The 8669-nt window shown below is 39.9% G+C and overlaps 1 long non-coding RNA gene across 1 annotated transcript; it reads right to left on the minus strand.

Annotated features, from left to right (window-relative positions):
• Nucleotides 1-4835: 4835 nt before the first annotated feature.
• LOC139623457 (uncharacterized) lies at nucleotides 4836-8191 on the minus strand. The gene is made up of 4 exons (XR_011691511.1): nucleotides 8044-8191; nucleotides 7412-7530; nucleotides 7009-7112; nucleotides 4836-6473 (listed from the first exon to the last, which is right to left on the minus strand). It is a non-coding gene; the product is annotated as an uncharacterized lncRNA (long non-coding RNA).
• Nucleotides 8192-8669: the final 478 nt, after the last annotated feature.

The raw sequence follows: 8669 nt of genomic DNA on the forward strand, positions 1-8669 counted from the left end.
CTCTTGCACGCACAAACTCATCCTTTTGATGGAGGGCAGGCATCACAGCAAAAACTGAAAAAAGGTAAGTGTAAACAGTATCAAATGCCCTCTGCCAGTTGCACAAGTGCCTATTGCTATTTGTATTAGAGCCAGTGAGGAACACTTCAACCTCAGCTTGTGGAATTTGAAAGAACTCTTCTGCATCTGCTTCAACAAGACACAAACATTCGCCGCAGCTTTGCCTATTCTCGTTTTTCTGCACCTCTTTTCCCAGAGGGCCGCTTGTTGTTTTTTAGTAAGTGCCATTCAGCTAAAACTTTGATGAGGTAAAGTATGTGAACAGACACAGAGTGGATGAGGTGAAGTACCAAACACCAACTGTGTCTCACAAACACTGACTGTGTAACAGTGTCTAAATTAAGGCCACAAGCCCCTCTCAGTTTGACTGCTCCTCCCTCCGTGTATGTCTGTGTGTGTGTGTGTGTGTGTGTGTGTGTGTGTGTGTGTGTGTGTGTGTGTGTGTGTGTTTTTATTAAGAAGGATAGAGGGAAGTGGAGAGAACTTGGGCCGCATGCAGACAACTAGAGCTGTGTATTGGCAAGAATCTGGTGATAGGCTACATATCACATTACAGGGGTTTCAATTCAATATACTACCATACCATAAGCAAGACAACATATTACAATTTCTTCCATCTAATTTTAGGAAAACTGGCATAGTATAAAGAATACATACATATACAGGGGTTACTATGTGGGAAACACTCTTCTCAAATGAAATAAAGTACTGACCGAGTTCTTTTGGTTGTTCCAGAGTGAGTTGAGATGGACCCACTCGTTTAACATTAGCCATTTGCTGTTCTGTTAGCTGTACATTAGAATGGTGTCTTGCCAAGTGTGCTCCAAGATTCATTGCGTTCCCTGCGCGTTTAATTTTGGCATGGCACATTTTGCTATTGGCATGAATCATGCCGATCTCCTTATTGTGCATTATTTATTATGGAAGCCAAAATGAGCTCACATTTCAGCCCTGTATGTTGCAGGAGAGTTTGACCGGCCATCGGTGCCTTGGTGTTCACCCTCGTCTGTTTGTTCGTTTGTCAGCGTGATTACGCAAAAAGTACTGAACTGATTTGCATCGAACTTGGTGGAAGGAGGGGGCATGGGCTGGGGAAGTCCCCAAATTTTGGAGCTGATCCAGATCACTCACTATGACTTTGAATTTTTTTCTTTGTAGTCTGGTGCATGTCAGGCACAGGGCAGCTAAGTGGGAGGAATGAAGAGTCCCATTGGGTGTGGTAGTTGTTGGACCGTGAGGGTGAGAGATAGAGAGAGCGAGAGAGAGCAAGAGGGAGAGATGATAGGGCTGTGTCATGCTGATCGGCCCAGTGAAGCAGGCTGCCCGGCCCACTGTGGTCCTGTGTGGCTGTCATCTCCCTCATGTCTGCGTCACCAGCAAACTACATTCAGTATGGTCCTACGCGGCAACTTATAAGAGTGGAGCAGCTTCACAGAATAAGTGGTAGGCAGAGGACAACAGGAGTTTATTGAGCAGGATAACGTTGTTTTGCCTTATTTTCTGCTGTTGTTTCAGTAGAAATTCTAATACACTAATTAAAGAACTCAACGTCTGCGGGATGAACTCAGATCTACAAAATGTTATTACAGGAACCTCCAATGAAGGGAGAAAAACTACTGTTGTATTTATTGCTGTACTGTCCACTCCAATTCTCATCTCACTAATCTAATCTAACCACTAAATTATACAGAGGGAATTTGAAGAAAGAACTTAATGGGCCAATAGCTCTATGTCATGTAGGCTATTGTTTTACAAATCATTCATTTATCCTCTGTTTACTACATGATTCTTCTAAAGTGAGACACAAGCCATTACCTACATGATGGTGTCCCCAGATGGGTTTTGGTGGGCCAGCCCTTTCCTGGAATATGTTGTTTGATATTGGCCTTGGTGGAGTTATGCACTTAACTCAGCGCATTAAGATTAAGGAAATGTATGACAAGCAGAATGTCATTGGTTCCCTTATCTTGTGTAACTATAGATAAAGGAGTGATGACAATGCAGTACATGCTTTGAATTCCTTAGTTATAAGCAGACTGGATGGCAAGCAGCAGATGATAGAATGCTCATTACAACCATAAGAATCTTGAGACTTGACTTGGACTTGCAAAAAATGACTTGTGAGCATCTCTCATCAGTTGTAATGTTACCAGTCAGTTTGGTTTGCTAATGCTACGATTAGTGGTGCACCCTTATGCTACTTCCTGTCTTAGTTTATGTTGCTCCGTTGGGGTGAAACAGTATATTGGCTTAAGATCAATTACAACACTGCCATCTAGCAGTCAAGGGTTTAAACTCGTCACAAAATGAACTACAGTCTGCCACACACCTTTGAATGAGCTATTAATTGAAAATTGATACAGTGTTTTTAATATTTTCACAGGACACTCTGAAGTCTTTTGAAACATCATAAGTAGGCGGTTGAAAGAAAGTTTGAAGATTTAACATTAGTTTACTGCTCATCCTTAACTTTTGGATAATCCAGGTATGAGCAACAATGTGATATGGGGAGGGCCCTGGAGGTAACAGAGACCTGCCAAGCAAATGCGGCCTCATACATACCATTTAACAAGCTCAGTATCTTAATAAAAGAATATTCGGAACATACACATTAGAAATGAGATTTTAGCTACTGAGACTCCAAGCTCTACAGGCAAATTTTTTTGTCTTTGTACTTTGAGATAAAGTTGGTTGGTTCTCATAACTTCATCTCAAGGCACTTGTCATCTACCATCAGCACGCTGCTGTAGTGGCTGCCGGGTTATTATTTCATATAACTAAATTTGCTTTATCATCTACTGACTTTTAGAAGTGAGGATAATTCCAGCAGCCATCTATTACTTTAACAAATTAAAAACTTAATTGCTGGCAATGTAACAACTTCTCTCACATTAAATAAATGGCACATAAAAATTATAGGGTTGAACAAACGAGCAGAATGACAAATAATCAGTGTGCACAAAGCTACAACAGCAGCTGACTGTATTTCATAACACACCTCCAACTTTGTGTCATGCCACAAAGAAATCAGCAGCTTGTCTCTCCTCTGCTTCCTCTCCTGTCCTAAATTATCTGCAGTATAACTTTACAGACTTACAACAACAAAAAAACATTAATTATCCTTTTTTTCTGTCTTTTTGCTAACATTAAAAGAGTTTGATGTTACTGGCAATTGTATGTTACACTGTTCCAGCATAAATACGTTTTTAATCTTCTTGTGACTTACCATTTATGGTTTGTATGATCTTGCTAAGAGGTATATTGTGGCCTTGAACATGAACGAATATAAAAATGTAACGCCAGATTAATAATAGATCTTTAAAATGTTGGTTGAAATGAAAAACAGAAATACAAATAGAACAAAAAACAAAAAAACAGAAAAATAAAATAAAATTAAGGTACTGCTAAAAAGCAGGTGGGTCCAGTTATCAGCTTGCATGGCTCATCATATCACTGCTTTGCAGATGACACCCGACTATATCTCTCATTCCAGTCAGACAACCCCATGGTCTCTGTGTGGACCTTGCTTTGTCTCTCTGACATATGCACATGGATAAAAGAACGTTTTATCCCACATTTGAACCCTTACCCCAACCAGGGTCACAAGAAACTTGACCATCATGTTCGATGACCAGCTATCCTTCTCTGACCATGTCGTATCTGCCTCCTGGTCATGCCGCTTTTCACTATACAACATCAAAAAATCAGGCCTTACCTTTATGCTACCCAGCTCTTGATCCAGGCCACAGTTATCGCTCACCTTGACTACTGACATGCCCTTCTGGCAGGCCTCCCTTCACGCACAGTGAAATCCTTATGGATGGCCCAGAAAGTAGCAACCCATCCGGCATTCGATCAGCCACAAGGCCGCATGGCTGCCCGAATCAAATTCCTGTAACTAATGCTTGCCCTCAGAATGACTTTTGGGTCTGCACCTATCCACTTGAACTCAATCATACAGGCTTATGCTTCCTCTCAGTCACTGTGTTCCCCCAAGGAATGTTGTCTGGTATTGCCATCCCTGCACACAAGACAATCGCAGTCCAGGCTGTACTCCTTTGTCATTCCTTAACGGTGGAATATGCTACCAAATACTATCAGTGCAGGGGTGTCTCTCTCTATCCTCAAGAATCTTTTGAAGACTCATCCCTTCTGAGTACCTTCTCTTTTAAAACCTCTAACACCCTAACATGCCTAACTAGCACTTACTATGCACTTTCGGTGCACTTTTTTTTACCTGGTCTCCTTGCACTTATTGAATAGTTGTAATACTTAGCACTTACACCAAGGTCTCCTACTCACTGAAGCTTTAGTGATGTCCCTCACTTGTAAGTCGCTTTGGATAAAAGTGTCTGCTAAATGACTAAATGTAAATGTAAATACTGTACTTAAAGTAAAATCTTGATGTACTTGGTTGATTTTTCTTTTTTTAGCTAATGTATACTTTACGCCACTACATTTAAGATGCAAATATTGAACTTTTTTCAACACAATATTTATTTTACAGCCCCCAGACTCGCAAAACATATGATCAGTTAATCATGATATGACAAATTGTTAAAGACTGAACTGCCCAGTGTCACATTGTATAGACAGTTCAAATAAACTCATCAGAACACTAGATACAACATTAAAATGCTGCATATACACTGACGCATCAGCAATAACAATTATACAGTAATATAATATGATGTCTGATATGGCCATTACGCTGCATGAAATGTAGTTTTACTTTCAATATTGTAAGCACATTTTGTGCTAATACTTTTGTCCTAAATGATATAATCGATTATGTAATTGTGTAAATTATGACCATAACTTGTAATGGAGTATATTTTTACAGTGTGGTATAAATTTCGGCAATCCCATACCTCACACTGATAGATAATGAATATTTACAGCACAAACTCTGAATGTAATTTGGCTTTTTAGAAATCTAAAAATGCAATTTTGTTGTACACATCAAATATTTACTTCATCATTCCCCAGATTTTCAAGGTCTTAGCTGAACGTAACAAAATTGACTTTGTGTGTGTGAGTGTGTTCCTCCCAGTGGCAGGATGTAGTTGTAATTCTCACACAAGATGTCACAGGTTTTTAATTTGGACCTTACTGCCTCTGGCACCTTGTTTATGCCATCGGGAGACAGAGTCAGAGACAGAGTGATAGAGAGAGATCTTGGAGTGGAAACATCACTTGGCTTATTGCATCATTTCCAGTGCCTGTCAGCGAGCAAAATACTTGCCAAGAGTAAGATCTATTGCCTTAAAATGAACTCTTTAACAAACAACCCCGCCTCCCCCCAACATGTCAGGTTTTTACTTCAGGGACAACATCAAATTTTTTTTATTATTATTATTATTTCACATTTCCTCCCTGTGTCTCTGTAGTCTAAAATCTACCAGTAAGTCTGCATGCTTTTTGGCAGTTAAGTGTCTGTGCCTTTGGTGAGGATGGCTTTATTGCTGCTTCATAAATAATAACAACATGATATCCATGCTCGCCTTTTTGTGTGATCAGAGACGTCTTTGCTTTCAGTCATGTTATCTCAATTGCCCACAGGATGCTGACACTGGCAGAAGATGTGCACACTAATTGGACACTTTCAAACACACACACTCTTATGTTCCAACAGAAACAAATACAGTTATTCCCAAAAGCCCCTTTGATAGCCTTGTTGGGTCCTAATTGGGTCTTGTTTACCCTTACCTGTTTTTGTCACAACTTAAACTGATGTCAAGGCATTTTACAGAGCAACATACACCACAGTTGCTTACAAATATAAGAAACATTAGGGTTTCATATTTTACACAGAGGGACACTCAGACTACATCTTAGTCTGCTTTGTTTGTCTGCTTGTGTGTATTGTTTGTTTCTTTTAATGTGTAACATCAACCTTCCCAGGGACTGCAGAAGAAAATTAGCCTCCAGGCTAAATCTGACTTATTTTACAGTACATCACAATAATGTTAATTGGGCTAATGTATATTGTCCCTGATAAATAAATGAATAAAGCAGGGAAGAAGGCTGGTATTAGAAATTAAAAAAGCAAATAAACAATTTTGAATCTAAAAACGCTTTTTATATAATTTTCAAAGCAAGTTTAACCCATCACAACAGAATCCATCTGGCTCGACAACTTTGTCAGGCCCACTCTCATGTGCATTCGGTCATGTCTAAAATGTACTCCTCCTTGTTTTGATTTATTATGCAATTATTATTAAGATTGTTTTAAGGTGTGATTTATCAGTGGGGAGAGGTTTAAAGGTTTGTGGGGGTGAGATGGTTGGCTGACTAATATTTGGTGAGAGCTACATTTACCATCACCACTGTTTGTCTCAGCTTATACAGTTGCTTTACTTACTTAAAGCTCTGTGATGGATAAGCAGGACAATAATGACCAGGGTGTGTGGCTACCACATGTGAATGAAGAGAGAGAAAAAAGAAAGAGACAGAGTTAACTTTGATGTCAAAATACTGATTTTGGACTTGGGCTAGTGCCAAAAAATTAGCATTACTACTCCTCACAGAAGGCGTATTTGCTACCAAAGGGAGAAACCCCAAGTGTAGAGCAGGTTTAAGGATAATCAGAGTCCAGGTTCATGGCTAAGCTGACAGACTTGGGGCTTCGGATGAGGAAGCTGCCGCTGTTTGTGTCATGTGTATGTGAAATCTGTTCTCTTTCAAGCATGGAATACATACAGTATGTTCCTATTTATAGAAGCGCGTACTGTATATTTTTGATCACATGTAAATGTGTAAACTGTATCATGGTCAGCTGAATGTGTCTGGTCATGAGCAGACACCTTCGGGGTGTTTATATGCCTATATGGGACTGTCAGGCCTTGGCCTTGTGCATGAGTGTGTGTAGTTTAGTATGGCAAGCTCTCATCTGTATTTCATATAAACGCATGCATGGAGTATTTGTGTATGTGTGTGTGCACTCACGTAAGTTGTGCCCTGTTGACTAATGTCAGCGGACAGCAGCAGCAGTCCCCACGGCAAAGTCTGTCCATTAGTCTGTGTCATAGCCCAGCTACAGCTCCACGTATCTAAAGGATAAGAGCTTGCTGACACTTAATCATTCACAAACTGAGGCTCCAAAGGAGGCCAATTAGATACATGCAGTGCTAACAGCAGCCAGGGGGCTTACGTTATGATCCTCTGACCATGTCATTTAAATGGGGGAAATAGTATGTGAGAGTGCATGCACAGAGCCTTGTGGTTAGTCAAGCATGGATTGTGCAAACAGGAACACATGTGTACTTGCACACTGACACCTCAATGTTAGGGACATATGGAGGCTCCATATACAATATGAGGAACAATAAACATTCAGCATAATTCTAACCTGTGCTATCAATAAAGATTCTGTGATATGACTGAATCTGGCATGTGATCCTGAGGGCTTCCAAGGTAGGATATGTTATTCCTCCAGCGTGTTCTGGGTCGGCCCTATGGTCTTCTCCTCTGTGGGCAGAAATCCCAGAAAAGGCAAGTGTCTTGGAGGCATCCTGATCAATACCTATTTTATCAATATCATTAACAAATTCCTGCTCTAAACCATCAAAGTCCCAAACCACACTGAGCTGCTGAGTCAATTAAAACGATTTTAAAGCAAAAATGTTTTTCTCTGTAATTTGCTGCTCTTTTTCTTTCTCTGAGTCTTAGCTTCTTTCAATAAACAATAATCGAGGATTCAAAATAGATTTCAGCTAATATAAGTATGAACAAACTGGCAGAGATGTGAGCCATGGTGAGCATACACCTGATTAATGCTCAGAACCCCTAGCCCCCTCTTCTTCCCTGTTTTCTCATCTTTGCACCTCGTCCCTTTTTTGTGCAGATCCCATGCTCTTCAATTTTCACTTTTTTGCTCCTTTCTCACTATTCCCACAGCAACTCTCCTCTGTGTCTAATCTCACAGACTTCCCACTTAACATCAACAGGAAAAAAAACAGGTCAGAGAGGAGCAGCACCCACTCGCTGTCTGGCTGGCAGAGATCCTTGACCTTTCGTTCATGTTCCGTTTTTCTGAGCAGTGGAGTCTGTCAGATGACCTCATGTCTTGAATGTTGAGAGACCCTTTAAACGTTTTTGAGAGAGAGAAATGGAGATAGACAGAGGGAGAGAGAAGTCATGAGGATAGCCATAGCTCTTTGGCGCAGAATCCTCCAAATCATTTGATCTTATTTGATCATTTAAAAATCAATATTATGTACTATTAACGTATCCACTTCAGCAGTTTTAATGTTCAAAAATCTTAACATAAAATGCCACATTCCTGTTTCTGGGCTTGAAATCTCACATTCAGTAGCTTGGCAAATCAAAAACAGCTGTGTTTAAATTAGATACTGCATCATGTTTTCAGAGCACTAAAATATTGTAAATGTTCATCACTGAATTTTAATCATCAATTGCCATTCTGAAATAAACTGTTTTAAATAATGCTGTCAAACAGAAATTATTTCTCCTTAAAACAGAGCATTCCCTCAAAGATAACACAAAGAGGTATGAATTTACACAGCTAATGATGATTGAGATTGTACTTCACTGCAACACTTTTTCTGTAATACCCCAAATGTGTTTTTACGCAAGATATCGCACAT

The sequence above is a fragment of the Trachinotus anak genome, unplaced genomic scaffold, assembly GCF_046630095.1.
Source record: "Trachinotus anak isolate AG129_WGS33_773 ecotype Australia unplaced genomic scaffold, CSIRO_AGI_Tana_v1 ptg000008l, whole genome shotgun sequence".
NCBI lineage: Eukaryota > Metazoa > Chordata > Actinopteri > Carangiformes > Carangidae > Trachinotus > Trachinotus anak.